Source organism: Equus asinus, chromosome 2 (genome assembly GCF_041296235.1).
Source record: "Equus asinus isolate D_3611 breed Donkey chromosome 2, EquAss-T2T_v2, whole genome shotgun sequence".
Taxonomy (NCBI): domain Eukaryota; kingdom Metazoa; phylum Chordata; class Mammalia; order Perissodactyla; family Equidae; genus Equus; species Equus asinus.
The window spans coordinates 10,965,944-10,985,603 of NC_091791.1; the positions used below are offsets into that span (position 1 = coordinate 10,965,944).

At 43.4% G+C, this 19,660-nt stretch overlaps 1 protein-coding gene across 25 annotated transcripts in view; it reads right to left on the reverse strand.

Annotated features, from left to right (window-relative positions):
• TACC2 (transforming acidic coiled-coil containing protein 2) overlaps nucleotides 1-8,668 on the reverse strand; it is a 209,719-nt gene extending 201,051 nt beyond the window's left edge. For 22 of the 25 annotated variants that reach the window (XM_014830725.3, XM_014830721.3, XM_070481887.1 and 19 more), the window contains exon 1: nucleotides 8,541-8,668. The gene's annotated coding sequence lies outside the window, so the exon portion shown is untranslated. Of the gene's footprint in view, nucleotides 1-7,580; nucleotides 7,680-8,540 lie in introns of those variants that run through there. The other 3 variants (XM_070481857.1, XM_070481768.1, XM_044749508.2) reach the window with 2 other exon arrangements.
• Nucleotides 8,669-19,660: the final 10,992 nt, after the last annotated feature.

Consider the following 19,660-nt stretch of genomic DNA (forward strand, 5'->3'; position numbering starts at 1 on the left):
AAAATCTTTCCCATGCCCCAAAAACAGCTAAGAAGTAGAACAAAAGCACAAGTCAGTACACCCAACAGAATCAAATATTCTCTGAGCGTATGTAAAACACCGTGAATGAGAAATTCCAATATGCAAATAGAAATGGACAAGTCAGGGAGAAATGAAAAGATTGTGGATTGTACTCAGGAAGGAAATAGAAAACAGCTCAATTAACTCAGAAACAAATAAATCACAAGGCATCCAAGAAAGAATAGATTTAAATAAAAATTTAATGAAGAGCATTGAAGAATCAGGAAAATAATGAAGAGAATGAGAAATGACAGAAGAAAGCAGCCAAAAGGGTGAGAGAGAAAGGATGGAAATGGGAGACAGACAAAGGAGTAAGATTCCTATTATTGAAGTCTCTGAAATAAAAATGAAATAATAGAACAGAGCTAATATTTATTTACTTATTTATTTATTTTGAGGAAGATTAACCCTGAGCTAACATCTGTGCCCATCTTCCTCCATTTTATATGTGGGACACCTACCACAGCGTGGCTTGCCAAGCGGTGCCATGTCCGCACCCGGGATCTGAACCTGTGAACCCTGGGCCGCCAAAGCAGAACGGGCACGCTTAACCGCTGCACCACTGGGCCGGCCCAAGAGCTAATATTTAAAACCTTGATCCAAGAAAACTTTCCAGAAATAGAAAAATACTTGAATCTACACATTGAAAGGATTCACTGGATTCTTGGAAAATTTTACCCAAAATAATCAATTCCAAGATAGATCCTAGTAAAACTATCAGATTTCAAATATAAAAGATAAAATACTTGTGACCTCCAGAGAGAAATATCAAATAATTTACAAAACCAAAAGTACTAGACTGGCATCATATTTTTTAAAAAATCAATGCACAAAGCAAAGTAACAATGGAGCAGTATTAAAAAGGCCCCAATGAACTAAAGTGTGAACCAAGGATTTTACATCCAGCCAAGCTGTCCTTTGTATATTAAGCCTAGAGAAAAACAGTTTTCAACGTATAATAACTTACTGAATTCTGCTCCCATCAGATTCCATCCTGGGGAATCTACTAAATAATGCATTTCATCTAACCAAGTAATGACTGGGAAAACTTTAGTAAAAGGACTGATGATGAGGATTAAAAAATATATAAATGGGGGCTGGCCCTGTGGCCGAGTGGTTAAGTTCGCGCGCTCCGCTGCAGGCGGCCCAGTGTTTCATTAGTTCGAATCCTGGGCGTGGACATGGCACTGCTCATCAGACCACGCTGAGGCAGCGTCCCACATGCCACAACTAGAAGAACCCACAACGAAGAATACACAACTATGTACCGGGGGGGCTTTGGGGAGAAAAAGGAAAAAATAAAATTTTTAAAAAAAAAAAAAATATATATATATATATATAAATGTACATGTAAGACTAAAACAAAGATGGAAGGGCGAGGATGGAAGACTAATGCATGGACATTATTTCATTTAACAAAGTAGGAAATAATGCACCTAAAAACTGGGAGAAGACAGAGAGGGAAAGAGGAAACCAGAACAAGCTCATTGTTATAGGCAATGAGTGAGTGTTAAAGGATACTGAGAGGGGACCCTAATATCCTAGATAGTAAAAGGTTAAATAAGAAAATAGGGGATCTATTTAGAGCAGTGGTCAGTAGAAAATTCATTGTACTAAACATATTTATCTTTGAAAATGAAATAAGAAAAATAAATTAAATTCCTGAGTCAAAATACTAGGAAAGGAAAAACAAAACAAATCGGGGAAAGTATAAAGAAGAAAATAATAAAGACGAAAGCAGAAATTAATGAGGTAAAGAATAGAAAAATCAGCAATCTAAAGAACAAAGCAAAATCATAGTTCCTAAGAAAATTAATAAAATAGAAAAATCATTGGCTAACTTGATGAAGAAGAGAAAAGGAGGAAGCACAAATACACAAAACAAAAAATGACAAGAGGGAAATAGCCATTGTCATGGAAGAAATTTTTAAAATTATAAGAGAGAGTTTGGCAGACTTCTATGCAAATAAAAAATGCATGAAATGTACAATTTCCCAGGGAAATTCAGGGTAATTACCAAAATTGACCTCCTTAGAGTTCAAAAATTTGAAACATACCAAAACTGGCAAAACCCAAGCAGAAAGGTGCACTGTTGCTAAGCTGAAGAAACAGAATTTGAGCCTGCCAGAGAGACTGGAATTGAGGGGGGATCCTCATAAAGGAAGGAACCACAGAAAGAGAGTCCCAAAATCTGCACACAAATTCCCCTCAGATCTCTGGCTAATTCCTAAAATGCACATACTCAGGGTGAGCTCCAAGGAATTCAGGAAAAAGCAATGGCTGGAAGCTGAGAGATCTACGAGTGGTTTCAGCTTCTATTCAGCGCCAAGAAGGCAGTTTGGAGTTAAAGTCCCATTGAGTTAGAGGGGCTTGGTGAATACCTCAAGCTTCTCACTGAAACTCCAGAAGAACCAAGGCTGAAGAATAAGGACTATATCCCAGGACTAAGGATTATGCCCTAGGAATAAGTGCTAAATCAAAACAGACCTACCTTGACAAGGTCTAAAACTAAGCCTCTACAGGCAATCTCCCAGTAATTTAACTGCCTGGTAGAAGAAAATACAAAACTATTTGTTGGAAAAGAACAGAATCCAGCATCTATCTACAATATGCAATATACAATAACAAGCTTCTAGATATATGAAGAAGCAGGAAAATATGACCTATAATCAAGTGAGAGAACCATCAATATAAGCAGACACACAGATGACCAAGAGGTTGGAAGTAGCAGACAAAGACTTAGAAATAATTCTTGGGGCTGGCCCTGTGGCCAAGTGGTTAAGGGTTCTGCATGGTCCACTTTGGTGGCCCAGGTTTGGGGGTTCGGATCCTGGGCACAGACCTACTCCATTCATCAGCCATGCTGTGGCAGCATACCACATACAAAATAGAGGAAGATTGGCACAGATGTTAGCTCAAGGCTAATCTTCCTCAAGCAAAACAAAAGAAAAGGAGGAAGACTGACAATGGATGTTAGCTCAGGGTGAATCTTCCTCAGCAAACAAAACAAAACAAACCAATAATAATAATAATAACTCTTATAACCCTGACAAAAATAATTTACAGGAAAAGATAGGTATAATGGTGGAGGACATAGGAAATTTCTGGACAATATATATAGTGGAGGATACGGAAGAGCTATGAAAACTTGGGGGGAAAAATGGAAAAATGCCTTAAGAGATATATCAACCCAAAGCAATTTGTGGTTCTTGTTTGGATCTTGATTGAAATAAACCAACTGTAAAAAAAAAAAAAGAGAGAGAGAGAGAGAGAGACAATGAAGGATATTGAACACTGACAGGACTTTTAATATTAAGGAATTATTTTTTACTTTTTAGGTATGATAATATTATGGTTATACACATACAAAAAAGAGTCCTCATCTTATAGAGATACATACTTAAATATTACTGATTGAATGATGGAATGATTTACTTTAAAACAATATGGCAGTCAGGGGGGACAGACATTAATGGAAAGTGGAGTAATAAATGAATTAAGGCTTGGTGGTGTAGTGGTTAACTTTGCACATTCTGCTTCAGTGACCCGGGGTTTGCCGGTTCAGATCCTGGGTGTGGACCTATGCACCACTTATCAAGCCAAGTTGTGGCAGGCATCCCACATATAAAGCAGAGGAAGATGGGCACGGATGTTAGCTTAGGGCCAGTCTTCCTCAGCAAAAAGAGGAGGATTGGAAGCAGATGTTAGCTGAGGGCTAATCTTCCTCAAAAAAAAAAAAAAAAGAATAAATAATAAATGAATTAAGATGGGCCATTGTAGGTAATTATTGAAACCAATAATGGGTATATAAAGATTCTTATAACATTCTCTCTACCTTTGTGCATGCTTGAAAAGTCCGTAATGAAAGATTAAGGAAGGAAAGGAGCGACAGTGGGAGGGAGGAAAAGAAAGCCCTCCTCTTTCATTTGTGACTAGGGTCCACTCCAGTTCCTGAGCCAATCCTGGCTGGCTCAACCTTTGCCCTGCAATGGCGAGCTTTGTAATTGGGTCAGCCCTTCCTAAGCATGCATCAAGGTGGTCTGCCAGGAAATAAGCTACTTTAGATTTGCATTTTCTGAACCAAATTTCCTTTTTGAACTTCAGATGTGAGACCCAGCACCTCCAACGGACCTTGAAGTCCAAGTGTTGCTTCCCAAGTCCTAGGTCAGCCCGTCTCTCCCATTCGTGATGGTTTGGTTCCTAGTACTATGTGTCTGACCACTACCACCTGGCTTCCAGAACGTGGGCCTGAGGACTGATCTTGCCGTGTATGAATACATCTCCCAAAGGATAACTTCCTGAATTCCCTATGACTAGGATCTGCCCATCTGACAAGAAGCTCTGGTACTAAAGACAGATTGCCCGTGGGCATTGTTCCTTCTCTATCTAGTTGCTTCTCCAACATTGGCATCTGTAGTTGCATCATTTCCCCCTATACCTGTTGACCAAGATAAGCCAACCTGAATCTCTTTGTTTATGCTAAATGAGGAGGAGGCACCTGCAAAATCATTGACAGTCCCGGGGCATAGAGCAGGCTGGTGTTGGGGGAGAGGGAAGCACATACAACAAATGCCAAACAGGAAACTTCCACCAGGCAGTGCAAACAACAACATCACCAAACGCTCTGCAAAGAACTGGAACACATGAGAGGATGGTCTTGTGACTACCGGGATTCAAGCATTGGTTGTCTCATCTGTTTGCTATGAAATATGAGATGCAAAATAACTTTGTCAGATCCTAACTTGAACCTCATTATCAGTGTCAGCAGAAGCGCGTCACAGGAATGGCTTTTTGAATGACCGAAAGCGAATACAGAGCCACATTTTTTAAGCTCACAGAGTCACCTACAAAATTTTGTCCCCTCAAAATGAAAGATTTGGCCCCACTTAGAAATGATCACTCCAGCTTCACCCACATCCATACTCTTCACACTTGTTTCACACATAATGTGCACAACCAGAATGAAATCTTCTTTCACGGGCTAAGTCTTGCAACTCGGAATTTGATAAGCATCAAAGGTAACTCTTCTGGGGAGAGTCAGTCCTTGGTAAAGCCTGGATATTTCTTTGGAGCCTCAGAGTACTGAGACACAACCAATTTTAGTAATTCCTGAACTTTACACAAATGTCAGCAGTTTGACTACAGAAAGTTAGCTCTCTTTGCTAGAACACCAGCCTCTGTCACTGGGTTTAATCTCTTTATAATTCTTTGGCACCAGATCTGGCACAGGTCTCTGCCGAGGCTGTTTCCTGACTTGAGTGTGCAGCAGAATTTCCCCTTTTTAGGTTACAAACTCAGAGCATTCACTCATCCCAGCCACTCTCTCCACCATGTCAATTTTAAACACTCTCATTAACAACATTTATGAAACGTTGGCAAGGTGGCAACTATCTGGAGTTGCTCCTGCTATACACGGGCATTTCATAGGATTGAAACACATGCAGGAACTTGCCACAGCAGCTAGGATTATAAAAACACATTGATATGTACCTCTTCTGAACGCTAAGAATTCTAAGCTGAATTGAGCACCCTGGGACAAGGGTCGTGGTTTGCCCAGTGACCCTCAAAGGTTACAGGCAAGCCCACGAATAACAGTCTTCTTGTGTCAGTGTTTTGGGCAGTGTCAGGCTGCTCTCTTGCTGCCTCACCACGTGGAGTCTTGGTCCCCGTGCTCTGCCTTTGGGGCTGGGATGGACCCTCCTGCGCTGAGATGGACAAATCTCATTTGAGCTTTGTGGTCTCCCTGGGAGTCAGAGCACTGGGCCAGGGTCAGCGTCATAGTGAGTTTGGTTTTCTACTGCCCCATAATCCCCAGTCTAGTGAACTGCATTTGTCCTGGCTCTCACCCTTTCCTATTAGCCACTCAGTGCTGTCACCTACCCCCAGCATGCTCCTGGCCATTAAATACACAACTTCGTATGAATTGGTAGCACCGATGTTAGCAACCCAGCTTTCACTTCTCCACTCCCATGAAATCACGCACTTGAGCAGGCAACTTTTGAGGGCCTGCCTTTGTCCTTTACTCTGAAAACTGTTCATCCTCCATTCTCCCCCTACTCCCCACACCCCCTCACTCACTGACTGAATGGTCTTGGCCCATCACACCAACCCATTTCCTAGACACTGCTAATGGAAATAGCGGTCGATTCCGGCTTCAGCTGGACCATTCAGATTCTCTGGATATTTGATAGGGGCCCTGGAAGTCAGTCGAGAGAGGCCACAAGTCACAAGGCGATGAGGAATGGGAGCTGGAATCAGTGTCAGAGAAACCCGGAGCCTGTGCGTGCTGACCTGAGGGAGGAGTGGGACCTGGGGCCCAGCAGAGGAGACCAGTCCACGCTCAGACCAGAATGAAGCAGAGGTAGCTGGGAAGGAGGGATGAAAAGAGTTGCTACAGCCCAGAGCTGTGTCTTCTCAACTAATTTGTCCTTTTGAGTGGGTTTGTTTCTTACAACCAAACATTCCCTGATAGAAACCACACACCAAAGTTGCCCATGACCCCCAGACTCTGGCTTTTTCTCAGTCCTCATCCTCCTGCAGCATCTCTGTAGCATCTGACACTGTCACTCCCACTTTCCTCAAACCTGTCAAACTTAACAAGGTGCTACAAAATCCTATTCTCTTTTTTCTTCTCCAGTTGCTCCTCCCGCTCTCTTGGTAAAGCCATTTAATGGGATTCAGGATCGGGTCTTCTAGCCTGGTCTCCTGGGAACAGTCCATTGGTTTCCACAACTTCCTCTGTTGAGCCCAGGTAGAAGGCTCTAAAGCTAGCCGCCAGCCCTGACTTCCCTCTCTACCCCAACTGCATTTCTAACTCTCTGATGGCTATCTCTGCTTAGATGACTCACAGCCACTCAACCTCTTGAAATGTCAATTTGATATCTTTCTCCAAGCCACCCCCTCCCTTGACTTTCCCATTTCCGTTCAGAGGACTGTGTTTTTCCAGTCAAATCCCCTGGGACTCTCATGGTGACTCTGCACCCCACGGTGATTTCTTGCTTAGTACCTGCATCCCTACCAGCCCAGAAACTCCAGGAGGGCCCGGATTACATGAGTGTGGCGTACAACCGTACCCTCCTTCCCAGAGTCTGGTACATGGGGGTCACTTAAATGTTTGCTGACTGAATTGGAAGAATGAATGATTATCTTTTATTTTTCCCTCTGCTCCATTCCTCTTGTCTTTCCAATATATACTCACCAAGCCCTCTACATTCTTCCTTCCCAATGTCTCTTTCATTGTCCCCTTCCTTCCCATTTCCTTTGCCTCTGGGCCAGACCTTTATCACTACCCGTTGGAGCTACCAAAGAAGCAAGCTGGTCTCCTTGATTGCAATTAAAAACCTGATAAGTAGAATTCTGGGAAGATGGTGGCAGCAGAGTTTTTAGATCTCCCCAAATCTCCTTATATAAACAGACAGAGCAACTAGATAGAAAAAAAGAAAAAACCCATGGACAATTACAACAAAACTAGATGACAAGGTTTCCCCTGAACCTCAACCACCAACAGCCACAAGACCCACCTTGCACTGGTGTCTGTGTAGGAGGAAGCGGAAGGAAGTACCAGGGTAGTGTCAGCTAGAGCTGAGAGCAGGAAACCCCAGACAGCCCACAGGGATTCACTGGAAAGACAGGGGCCAATGTGGAAGCAGAAGCTAAAACTGGGAGGTGTTTTGCCCCTATACACACACATATGCAGATCTTATGCACTAGATTGTACATGGTGTAAGGGGGATAAGGAATTTCAGTCTGTGCATTTCTGATTCATGGAACATCCTATGACATAGGCACACGCACACACACACACTCACACTCTGTGTTTAACTGAACTGCAGGATTCTCTCACGAGGCTTAGAATCCGCCCTCCTTCAGTGTGATCTGATGATTCAGTTTTAACTGACACCGAGTCAGACTCAGAAACACACAGTCTTTGTCAGGATCACAGGGCAGCTCAAGTTGGCAGCCACAAGGTCAGAAACAAGTCTGGAAAGGTACTTTATTGAGTTTAGAGAAACACTGTGTAAACATGTCAAAGTCAACACCATCCAGAGTTTTAAATAACTTTTCCCATAAAAGAGGGCCTTAAGGGCTCTCTTAAATCATCACCCCACAGACCATAAATACTTGAAAATCCAATTTGCAATGGGCAGAATCATAACAGAGGCCAGAGAAGTTTCAGTAATCTTCTGGCCAACCCTTATTTTAGAAACAAAGAGACTAAGGCTTAGATCAATAGGGACTTGTCCCACCAAAAGTAACCGGCAACTTCTTGGAAAGGAAAAAACACAGTTCGTATGGCTTCGGAGACAGTCGGGGGGGGGGGCGGGAGGGGGGACGGAAAGAAGCACAGATGTGCCTTTAATTTCCTTTTGTGAGAAAAAAAGGAAAGAAATGCATTTATCCCTCTAATCTCAGTAGCCAAACCAGTTTAAAGGCACACGTTGCTCAAAAGGAATAAAGCCATCAATCTGAGACTGACTTACCCAGTATCCTCCTAGCACGAGGAGCAGAGGGGGCAGAGGCCCTCTCTTCCTGAGGTTCTGCCTTTTCAGCACTGCTCTCCGCCCGCGCTCTGTCTTCCCCCGGGATCACATGGAAGTGTTCTATAAATGTGCATTGGCTTAAGGCTGGGAACACTGGCCTGGGAGGCGGCAGCGTGTGAGCAATCCGACCCAGGCCAGGCGGCAGCTTTCCAGAAGGCTCTGTAGCCCAGAGGGAGGACAAGGGGCAGGGAGCTTGCAGGTACGAGAGCCTGCCGCTCTCTGCTTTTCTCACTCGAAGATCGTTTGGGATCTCAATCTAGGCTCAAGAGCCTTGGGCTGCAACTTAATTTACTTGGGGCAATTCTGTATTTTAGGACCAGCCATTTTTCAAAACACAACAGCCTTAAAAAAAAAAACAAAAAAACAGGAAAAGCTAGTGCATCTGGAAAACAGGGACAAGTTATCGTCAGCTTCTACCCACCTCATAAAATCAAGTTGTCCTTTTTGAGAATGTTGATATGCTCCCTTGAGAAAGGGAGTATGAGCAATTACTCTTAGGTCAATTCTAATTGGCAAAGCTACCTAAAAGTCCATCGGTACTGGGGCTGGCCCGGTGTCTGAGTGGTTAAGTTAGCGTGCTCCGCTGCAGGCGGTTCGAATCCTGGGCACGGACATGGCACTGCTCATCAAACCACGCTGAGGCAGCGTCCCACATGCCACAACTAGAAGGACCCACAATGAAGAATATACAGCTTTGTGACGGGGAGCTTTGGGGAGAAAAAGGAAAAATAAATAAAATCTTTAAAAAAAGAAAGTCCATCGGTACTTGACAAATTAAATGTGCAACCATACGGTAAAAAACTAGGCAACTGTTAGAAAGCACGTGGAGCTCTTTATGGACCAATACTGAAAACTCTCTAAGAAACACCATTGAATGAGAAAAAATTAAGGTTCAGAACAGTGTGTATGCTACTATTTGTTTAAAAAAAAAAAGGAGGGTATAAATGTCTGTGTGCACACTACATTATATTTACTACATAAACTCTATGCTCTGAAAAATCACACCATACCATATATAATATACTATATTGTAATATGTAAATTAATGACTCTTTCTGGAAGTTCACACAAGAAACTAGTGACAGTGGCTGCCTCCAGGGAGGGGAAGGGACAGGGAGGGGTGGAGAGTGAGGGACAGAGAAAGAGGAAGATTGCCTCCTCACGTATTTCCTTTTCTATTCCAGGAGTTTTACGTCATGCGAATAGTAATTTTTCAAAGAAAATTTAAAAGGTAATCTAGTTTACATTTGAAATATTTAATTTTCAAAATTACTATTCAGAGTGCTGAATTCAACGGATCATAACTCATTTTTTTCACATATTTACAAGTTTTGATTGGGTTGGGGAGGAGATTCCTTGAGAAGACAGAGTTTTGCAATCACCAAAATCCTGTAATATCAAAGGACCAAGGGTGAATTCTGAATGGGGGTCTGAAGGCTGGAGTTTTAGTCCTGACTCCTCTGCTTTCTAGCCATGACTTGGATCAATTGCCCAAACGCTTTCACCGGGTGTAACATGGGCCCACCCGCCACCTTCTGCACAGGCCCAGCGTGACCTAGACAAGACCATGTATATGAAAACCCCCTAAAAACAGAAAACCTTTATTCAGGAATAGAGCTGTTCAGAGTGATCACATTTTATAAGGTTTTCCTGAAGTTCTTGTGTAATTCAACCCCCAATAATTTGAGTCAAATTTTCCCATAAGAACAAGCACAAAAGTAAAGGGAACACGTTCAGAGAGAGGGCCTGTATCTCTGCCCACTGTGGCTTATTTTCCCCTTAGCGCTGTTTTTATGCTCTCAGCATCACTTCCATCTTGCACAGTGTTTTCCTCGAAATTAACATCCTGGCACACCATGGGGCACTATGTGGGCTTCCTGCGACGCTTTCTTTCACATCCGTCTGTTCCTAGTTTATTAACCCCGAAGCATTTTTTTTAGTCCTCATGTTAGTACTAACGCATAATGCTTGGGTGGAATTGCTTTGAGATGTAGAAACGCTTTTTAATCACACTAAAATCACAGGCCGAAGTTCCCATGCCTATAAACAGTGTGGTTCCCACAATCCTAAGAAAAACCGCAGGGAGCTGCTTAGGGCGGAAGTGGCGCCACCACGTGGCAATGGTGTCAGTTTGTCTCATTCATTTGTCCAGTCAGCTTTGAAGTGGTTCCTGGCCAAAACACAAATTAATTAATTACCAAAAGCAAAATGTTTTTGTAATTTGGGGAGACTTGGAAAATTTTTAAATTTTCTCATAAAGGGAGGTTTTACTAATATTTTTGTTTCATATTACTTATTTGCCAAATTCAAACTCACGTAAATGCAGCCTTGCTGAAAATTACTGGCATATGGCAGAGGACACAGAGAAAATAGAACATTTCCTAGAACTGCTGATTATTTAAAAGTTCTGAGAGGAAAACAAACTCAAAGTAATGTTTAGTATGACAGTAAACAGGTGGAATTATAAAAATAAAAAGATAATGTTTATGGTACATTATCTCCATATGCAGTGAAAAAGAAACTCTTTAATGAAACAAACAGAACACACAAATTTAACTCCTTTCCTTCGAGTTTTCATTAAGGCAATAGTAAAAAAATATATATATTTTTAAGTTTCTTGGGATGAAAATGAAGCAAACTGGGATGGCACATCAGCCAACAAAAGATTGCTCCATGGGGCCAGCCCGGTGGCACAGCAGTTAAGTTGGCACATTCTGCTTTGGCGACCTGGGGTTCCCCGGTTGGGATCCTGGGTGCGGACATGGCACTGCTTGGCAAGCCATGCCATGGCAGGCGTCCCACATATAAAGCAGAGGAAGATGGGCACGGCTGTTAGCTCAGGGCCAGTCTTCCTCAGCAAAAAGAGGAGGATTGGCAGATGTTAGCTCAGGGCTAATCTTCCTCAAAAAAAAAAAAAAGATTGCTCCATGTTTTTGGATAATGGGAAGTGGTTGGAGGACTGGTCAGGGAGGAATCAGGGCAGAGGGGCCTCACCCTAGAGTTGGGGAGAGAGTGGGCAGAGGGGGCTTCAGCCCTAACAAGACCAGTCTGCCCCACAGACCCAGGAGAGGCTCTGAAATGCCAGGAACAATGGAGGGAGCAGAACTGGGCCTGAAAGTGGAAAATAGATGTAAGCAGAGCCTACCCACCTTGTCCCGCCTTCCCCAGCGCCTACCAAGCAGACAAAAGCAAAATCACAAACAAAAACCAACCCCGCCTTGTATTCTGAAAAAAACATTCAATAGAAGGTTGAAGGCAAGCATAATAAATTATCTCAAAAAAATGGAATTAAAGATTTTAAAAATGAAAAAAAGTATTAGAGGCTTAGAGAATCAATCCATGAGGCCCCACATCTGATCAACAGGAGATGCAAACACGGAACAAAAAAGTGGAAGGAAGAAATTGTCAAAGAGTAATTGAAGAATGTTTCCCACATTTGAAGAAGGGGAATCTCCAGATTGCAAGGGCCCAGCAGGTGCCTGGCACAGTAACATAAGAATGTCCCTCACGGTCCTGTGGGTTGGCTGAGCTCAGCTGGGTGGTTCTCATGTTGGGGGAGGGCTCTCGTGCAGTCAGACAAAAGCAGGACCAGGAGTCATCTAAAGGCTCAGTGGGGTTGGACATCCGAAACGCTCACACAGGCTCCGAGTCAGGGCTCATCTGTGGCCTGCACATGGCCTCTCCATGTGTCTTGAGCTTCCTGACAGCATGGCGGATGGGTTCCAAGAGTATATGTTCCAAGAGACAGGGAGTAGAATATGCCAATCTCTTAAGGCCTGGATCCAGAAACTGGCAGTGCCACGTCCACTGTACTCTATTGGTCAGAGGTGACGGAGCTCAGATTAATGCAGAGGAGACGTAGATCCCCCATTTCAGTGGGAGGAGTGTTAAAGAATTCACGGCCATCTTCAATTCACCACTGATCCTAAATGTTTCTAGAAACAAAACAAAATAGGTCACTTACAAAGTAATGAGAATCAGAACCAAACTCGTTTTCCAGTGCTCTCTCCCTCGTGTCCACACTGCAACTGCATGTGCCTTCCAGAAGTTTCTTGAATATGTCAGACTCATTTTATCCTCAAAGACCTTTCTTTGCTGTTGCCGCTGACTAGAACATGATTTCCCTGTATCTTCGCATGACTCATTACTTCTCATGATTCAAGTCTCATCTCAAGTGTCGCCTCCTCAGAGAAGGTGTCCCTGCCCATCATATCTAAAATAACAGTCCCCAGTCAGCATTTACGCCCTTGGCCTTATTTAAATTCTTCATAGCACTTATCACCACCAAGTCTGACTTCTTGTTTCGTTTTTGTTTGTTGTTTGTCTCCTCCATGAAGCAGGGACTTTGTCTTATTCAACATTCTATCTCTAGTGCCTGGAGTAGTACCTGGAATGTTTGTTGAGTGACTGTTGAATTAGAACCCATTTCAAGCAGACAATGGAACAATGCCTTTAAATTTCTGGTGAAACCAATATTTTCAACTCAAAATTCTATGTCCAGCCAAATCATCCACCACGTCGAAGGGCAGAATAATGACATTTTTCAGACTCATAAGATTTGTCTCATTTATTCCTTTTCTAAGAAAGTGCCTCAGCACAATCAGAGCATAAACTAAGGAAGGTTTTAAACATGGAATCCAGAAAGCAATGGACTCAACAGAGGAAAGCAGGAAAGGGAAGCCCCATGGTGACAACTGTGCAGCTAGACTGGAATTGCAGCTCATCCAAATTGAAGCGGGCAGACAGGGGCCCTGGGATGGAGATCTCCAGAATAAAAGGAGCATTTCCATGGAAGAGGGGATTGAATGAAGAGGTTGGGAAACACTGATGATATATTTCTTCAAATAGTATAGTCAAAGCAATCAGAAACTATAGAGGGGGGGCCAGCTCCATGGCACAGTGGTTAAGTTCGGCACACTTCACATTGGCAGCCCAGGTTCACAGGTTCAGATCCCAGGTGTGGATCTATACTACTCATCAGCCATACTGTGGTAGTGACCCACGTACAAAATAGAGGAAGACTGGCACAGATGTTAGCTCAGGGTTAATCTTCCTCAGCAAAACAAAAAAAAAGAAGAAGAAGAAGAAGAAGAAAGAAAAGAAAAGAAACTGTAGAGGAAAGCAAAAGTATAAGAAAGAGAATGTGATCAATAGTCATATTGATCACTAGCTCTGTATTAAACAATATTCACAGAAATCCAATAATAAAAACATTGCTCATTAATTTTTCATATTTGAGAATCAACCTATAGATGAAGCACAGATGGTTCACTTGTGGTTACAAAACAGCTTTGATGACTTTGTGGTGGACCCTGTGCTGCACTGTCCAGATCCTCCTCCAGGGAAAAAAGGACTTATTTATCCCCCAGCTGCTGGAAGTGCTGCCGGCTGACGGGCCTCAGCTGTCTGTCCCTTTGGGGGTGGCCTCAGCCGCAGAGAGATGTGTGGCGTGAAATTCACATTCTCCGCCTGCCCAGTCCTGCTTCCTTCCCTTCTGCGGTAGATCCCCTAACAGAACTCCTGCATGCCGATCCGTTTCATGGTCTGCTTCCCGGGGAGTCCAACCTGTGACAGTTGGTACAGGAAGTGAAGTGTCCCAAAAAACAGACAGTAGGATGGGGTTTTGGAGCTGGGTCACCTGTTACCTGGCTAACAATAAGGACACGATCACTAGGGGCAGGTGGCACACAGATGGTCCCTGGCACAAGATGGCAATGCAATTGTTAAGATTTTTGTTGGTGGTGAGCTCAGATGGTACTTCTTGTGAAGGAAATGTACTAGCTGGCATGATACGTCAGGCGTTAGAGACATGAAAGAAATAGTGACTATAAGGCTATTGCCAAGCTTGATGAACAGCCTGAAAAAAGATAACAAATAGGTGAGAGCGATTCATCAGCAATGATAGCTAAGTGTGCAAGCCAGAGGGCCAGGCATGCAGTCAGCATGTCTGGAGATTGGTTGCAGACAGAAGGATTAGGCAAATAAGTAAATAAATTAACGATAATGGTAACCAGGTTTCTCACTGTTGAGAAGGGATTTATAAATATGGAAAGAGGGAAAGCTGGAAAAAAGACAGAAGTACTGGATTGGAATTAAAGGTATTGGTGTAAACTCATGTTTTAAATCTATTATCTATCTATCTATCTAGGCATAAATAAAGATATAAGATAAACACTGATGTATGTGTTTATTAGGCATAAGTATATATATATATATATATACAACATACATATATTTCCTGGGTCTGTTTCCTGAGAGGTTCTAGAAGCAATGATACCCCAGCAGCAATGAGTATATTGGGCACCAGGTTTTGGTTTCTAAATACCACTCCCCTCTAAAAGAAACCAACTTGGTTGGAGCAATGACTGATTCCAGGGCTGAGGTCAGGAAAGCACAAGATGAGACTACACATCTTGCTGTGCCAGAAAAGTAAGGAAGTGCTCGAAGAATGAAAGGTGTGTGTTAAGAAGACAGAGCAGACACTTGGAAGGGGCTCCCAGTTGCCAAATCGGGGACAGTTTAAGCGTCAAAGTAAACAGTGATAGTAACAAATACAACCCAGATGATACTTATATGAATGAATAAGCGAGATGGGAAAGCTCTTTCTTGTAGCACAATGTCAATGAATAAATTTGTGAAGAATGATGGCAATAGAAAACACCATTTAGCAATCATCATAGTGGTCGTTAATTCAGGTAGGAATCAATAACGAAGACTAAGGCTGGTGACTCACAATTTTAAAAAGTAGAAGATATTGACGTAGTCCTGGATTGTGTCCCCACAATATACTCATCAACTACGAAGGGAAAAAGGATTCCTTTACGGTAGAGAAAGCTGACAGGCACCAGCATGACCAGGTGATCAAGATTCATATCATCACTTGGGCAGGTAGACCTCAAGCGACCCTGCTATGAAGAACGGAGAAGAATGTCACTCCATTTCGGTGGTATTCCTGCCAAGGATGCTTGGCCTGGGTCTGGACATGAGGAAACATCAGATGGACCCAGATTGAGGGAGAACCTCCAGGATATATTCTTGACAGCTGTCAAGATCATGAAGATGATGAAAGACTGAGGCACTCTTCCAGGTCGAAGGAGACAAAAGAGAAAGACAGCTCATGGCAACACGTGATCCTGGATGGAATCTTGGACCAGAGATGTTGGGACATTGGGGGCTGGATTATAGTGTCAATTTCCTGATAGGGGTTGTGGTTAAGCAGGAAAGAGTCCTTGTGTGTGTCTGGGACACACTGAGGAAAGATGGACATCATATCTGCAACTTGATCCCAAAAAAGAACAGTGATGAGTATCTATATCTTGGGGGGGTGGGGCACAAATAAAACATTAACAATTGGGGATATGTGAGGTCTTTGCATTCTTCTTGAAACTTCTCTAAGTTTGAAAATATTTCAAAATGAATTACTTTTTAAAAATGGTGATACTTGTGCTCTCAGACTGCCTGACCAAATTGTATTAAAACTAAGTGGGGGGACCAGCCCAATGGCTTAATGGTTAAGTTTGGCATGCTCTGCATTGGCCACTCAGGTTTGCAAGTTTGGATCCTGGGTGCAGACCTACACCACTTGTCAGCCATGTTGTGGCAACGACCCACATATAAAATAGATGTTAGCTCAGAGCTAATCTTCCTCAAGCAAAAAATAGACAAAGATTGGGAACAGATATTAGCTCAGGGCAAATCTTCCTCAGAAAAAACAAACAAACAAAAAAACCCCAAAAAACCACCTAAGTGAGGTGAGGAATCAGGAATCAGGATTGGGACATGCACCCTAAAGGTCAATGGCTTCACTGGGCTGATGTAGCCACTTCTCAGACACCACCACCCTTCTCTTTCCAGTTCAGACTGGGGACAGGGCCTGTCCCACCATAGTTCTCAACTCTGTAGAAAGCAAGTATTTCAGGCTGGGTTGCAGTAACTCCTCTTGGATGAACAAGTGATTGTGACACAAGAATAGGGACCCGTTTGCACTCTTGAAAATGCCAAGGTCATTCATGATATCATGCTGTCATTCATGATAGCAGAAAGGTGGAAGCCATCCAGATGGATAATCAAAATACGGTCTAGCCATACAATGGAATATTACTCAGCCAGAAAAAGGAATGAAGTCCTGATACACGCTACAGCACGGACACATCTTGAAAATGTCATGCTAAATGAAAAAAGACAGACAAAAAAGACCACATATTGTATGGTTCCATTTAAATGAAATGTCCAGAAGAGGCAAATCTGTAGAAACAGAAACTGAGTTAGTGGCTGCCAGGGGCTGGGGGAAGGAGTGAGGGATGGAGAGTGACTGCTAATAGGTAGGGGGTTTCCTCCTGGGGTGATCAAAATGTTCTAAAATTGACTGTGGTGGTGGTTGCACAACACTGTGACTATGATAAAAACCATTGAATCGTATACTTTAAAGGTGTGAATTTTATGGTACATGAATTATATCTCAATAGTAACAAAAAACAATCTCACTCTGGCCTTGAGAGGTGAGTCACATGTTTAAATTGTTCTGCGTCTCCCAGGTCTTGCCTTTAGATTGTGGTCCGTGGTCAGCAGCACTGGCATCCCCTGGGAGTTGGAGATGGCCGTTGGACGCCCCTTCCCAGAACTACTGAATCAGAATCAGCATTTTTAACAAATCCCAGGTGATTCAAACACACGTGAAATTTCGAGAAGCACTGGTCTGGGGCATTGTTGAGGCGATATAGCCCAGTGTTGGGGTGACAAATACGTAGCTGCTTTGATCACATTAACATACTCAGTGACATGAGAGAGATCAGAAAATTTTTTTTTTGATTTGTTGCCTTTTTAAACTTCTTTGTTTAGAAATTCTCCTTAATGTTTAAAAAAAAAAGAAAAGAAAAGAAAAGTAGAATCGGGGAAAGGTTTGGAAGCTGGTGTAAAACACAGGGCTCAAGCATGTTACAAAATATCCCCAAGCTGACACTTTTTGTATTTTGATTTTGGTTTTTCTGCGGGTTGGAAATGACTTCAGGTGCAGAACTTTTGCTGGCCGGCTGCGGTTTCTGATATAAGTGCTGTTTACGAATACGACGGTTGCTTTCTCAGAAAAATAGGGAAATGCCTGTGGGGTGGAGAGGCTAGCCATCCTCTTCAGACCTTTAGACCCTTAAACCTTTAAATCCTTGAAAATATTTGCACTTTTTGATTAATAATTTGTACTTATTGTTTGACAGTGCAGATTAAAAGTTAATGAATTTCATATTAAATTTCTCTCCTGAAATGATAAAATTAACACATCACTGCAGCGGTACAGGTTTAACAATCCCTCGCTTTCTTGTCTCCCCATTCCCACCCAGGTGAGCGCTATTAAGAGTGCAAACACCTTTCTCTGGGTTCTTATGTGAACACAAGCAGCCCCTCAGCTCTCTGGCCCAACTGCAGCGAAGCAGGCGCATCCTTGGCTGTCCGCGCCTGGCGTGGGGTCGGGGGGAGAGCTGAAGAGCTGGGCGCCCTTCCTTCTCGCATTGTCCTGTGTCTTGCGCACCTTGACCCAGAGGCCTAGACAATAAAGGCAGGTATGTCCCAGTCCTGGGCTCAACTTCTTCTCAAAACTTTTCAGATCAGTGTCTAGACTTGGGGGAGAATCTTGGGAAAGAGAGAAGTCTCTGGATCTGGAAAGTTCTACCCCCTAGAACTTTGCATGGCTGTCTCCTCCTCGTTATTCAGTTCTTAAATGAAATGTCAGCTTTTCAGAGAGGGTTTCCCTGATCACTCCGGCTAAAGTAGCCCCCTGGACCCCTCACTGCCTAATTAGTCCTAACGACAATATGCTTTGTAATTTCATCATATTACCATCGTCTGAAATTTTTGATTTATTTCTTGCTTTTTTTTTTTTTTTTTTGAGGAAGATTAGCCCTGAGCTAACATCTGCCGCCAATCCTTCTCTTTTTGGCTGAGGAAGACTGGCCCTGAGGTAACATCCGTGCCCATCTTCCTCTACTTTATATGTGGGACGGCTGCTACAGCATGGCTTGCCAAGCTGTGCCATGTCCACACCCGGGATCCAAACCGGTGAACCCCGGACCACAGAACGTGCCCACTTAACCGCTGCACGACCAGGCAGGCCCCAAATACTTCTTGCTTATTATCTTTCTCCTCGATAAGATTGCTGGCTGGCATCTGCCCATGACATCAGAGATCTTGTCTGTCTTGCTCACTCTGCAGAGCCTGGCATCTAATGGGCACAGAATGCATTTGAGCTGAACAGTCTGTGTGGCAGACCTGCAGATGCCCAGCCCTGCACCTGCTGGCCACCTCTGAGCTCACCTGCAGCAGCCAGGGACAGTTCTCCAATTGTCAACAGCTCCCCACCTGGAGTTCCTGGCATTTTCCCTTTTTATCAGTTTTAGCTCCCTCATGTTTTTGCAGAAAATTCCTTTATTTTCTGTGAGCCCAGCAAGGCCATACAAGTTATGGCGTATACAGGATCCGGTTGTCTAGGGGGAGCCTCTTCAGAGTGTCTAGTCTGATATCCTCATGCGATTATTTTTCATCTTTCAACGAAGCGGTTCCCAAACATGGAGCATCAGGCTTGGGGTTCTGAGGCCCCAGCTGCCTCATCTGCTGCTCTCCTCGCCTTCACTCTACCCTGACTCCCACCTCGTCCTCCTTCCCATCTCAGCTTAATGACCTCGACTCCGCCATCTAGGTCTAAACGCTTGCCTAGTTCCTAATCCTGTCCTTCCCAGCACTTAATGTGGCAGGCGTGATATATTCATCTGCGATTTCATTTGCCTGATGTCTGACTCTCTCCAAAAACAGTAAGCTCCATGAGTGTGGAACCCTGTCTGTTGTCTTCGATACTGTATCTCCAGCATCTAGCATGCGGCTTAGCACATAGTGGGCACTCAATAGACATTTATTAATAAATGCCCAGAAAGGGGGCAGATTTTCATCACAGATTCATGTAATCACTAGCACAGCAGGGGCTACCAGAGAACTAGGGTGTTGAAAGTTTTTACTAACTTCTGACTTTTCCTGGAAGCTTGACAGAGTAGGAGAACCGAGACTTCCCTGAGAGGCAT